This window comes from Pinus tabuliformis, chromosome 6, assembly GCF_031772625.1.
Source record: "Pinus tabuliformis cultivar Carrire ecotype Pingquan chromosome 6, CPIR1, whole genome shotgun sequence".
In the NCBI taxonomy this organism is placed as follows: Eukaryota; Viridiplantae; Streptophyta; class Pinopsida; order Pinales; family Pinaceae; genus Pinus; species Pinus tabuliformis.
In genome coordinates, this window is record NC_142292.1 from 1,008,346,201 (window position 1) to 1,008,347,765 (window position 1,565).

The following is a 1,565-nucleotide window of genomic DNA, read 5'->3' on the forward strand; positions in this document are numbered from 1 at the left end:
AACTGAAACGGTTCATGAATTTTCGCCCTCGCCGTTCACCCTAAGATCTGGTCTTTCTGAGTCTGATTTCCAGAAATTGCCTATTTCCTTTTGCACCACCAACACCGAACAGAGCAGCAATGATAAGAAGAATGATGTCGAAAATATTTGCATCAACATCGATCTTGAATGCATGGTTTGTCTTGATCAATTCAAGGATGGTGATAAATGCCTTGTGTTACCAAAATGTAGCCATTGTTTCCATGTTCCCTGTGCAGATGTTTGGCTCTCCCAGCGCTCCATATGCCCCATTTGCAGAGGCAGTGTTGAAATTATTAATGTTGATCAACACCCATGTGGGCCAATGCGTTCATCTCGCACTTGAAATCTTTTTCAGTCTGTGCTGAACATGGCCGGAGTCTTTTTACTGCCAGCAAAGATTGATCTGGCAGTTTGCCTTTGTAGATTATACCTTTCCTTCCCTGCAAAACGATATTGTCTTCGCTGAAGTTGCCAGTGACCGCCACAAGATCAGCCAATCTCATCTTCCTGATGGGCATCTCGAACGAGCAAACTTTAACAGATCTCCGAGCTCGGACATATTTCTGCCAATCGTTGGGCTCATTGGTACTTGGCGGTGGGATTTTGACAGATCTTTTGCTTTTTGCTTCAGAAATCATCCAATGAAGACCAAGTAAAATCCAGACAATTAACACTATGCCAAATAGAAGAAAAGCCGCAACAACCATGGGATTGTTCGGTGCTGTGCACGTCTTTGAAAGGGGAGGCCCACATAGCCCAGGGTTACCCTGAAAATTAGAGGCAGAAAAGTTGTGAGTGAATGAAGGTATATTTCCAGTAAGCTTGTTGTTTGCTACATTGAAGTCCTTGAGACGGTCGATCCGTGTCAATTGCCAGGGAATTTCCCCTGTAAGTTGATTTCCATTCAGGCGGAGGATATTGAGGTATGTGCAATTATGAACCTCAGCAGGAATAGGTTCCATAAACTTGTTCTGGGAGAGATCAATGGTTACTAGAAAAGGAAGCCATTGGCAGAGCTCCTTGGGAATGGTACCCGTAAGACTGTTTTGAGAGAGATCCAAGCTCATCATACTCTTGCAGTTCTATACTCCAGATGGAAACTCACCTTGAAGCCCCAACTCTTGAAGCGAAATTGACTTCACTTTGTTATCATCATCATGCCAACAAGTAATTCCCAGAAAATTGCAAATAAACCCATTGTTAGTGTTCCGGAAGTTCCAGGTGCGGAGGTTCCCTTGAGGGTCCTTCAATTCCTTGTAAGTAGTCTGAAGACACTGTACATCGTTTCCTGGAGAAATGGTCTCGGACGAACTGAGGCATATGAGTTGGAGAATGAGTAGCATGAGCCGTAGCAAGCCCAAACACCCAAAAATTGTCATGGCTTAATCAGTGCTCTCCTGTCGTTTCAAACACAATCCTGTACCTGCCTAATCTCAACAAATGGCCGCTGCTCACCCAGCTCAAACAGGATTGCTGGTATCCAAGTGCAAGCATGAATCGCTTACTGAGGTTAATGTCTCATTGGCCAGCCCCTAATTATAATA

General features: G+C 44.2%; 1 pseudogene; it reads right to left on the reverse strand.

Moving 5' to 3' along the window:
• Window positions 1–314: 314 nt before the first annotated feature.
• Window positions 315–1,088, reverse strand: LOC149262412 (putative inactive receptor kinase At1g27190 pseudogene; annotated as a pseudogene).
• Between the last annotated feature and the right edge of the window lie 477 nt (window positions 1,089–1,565).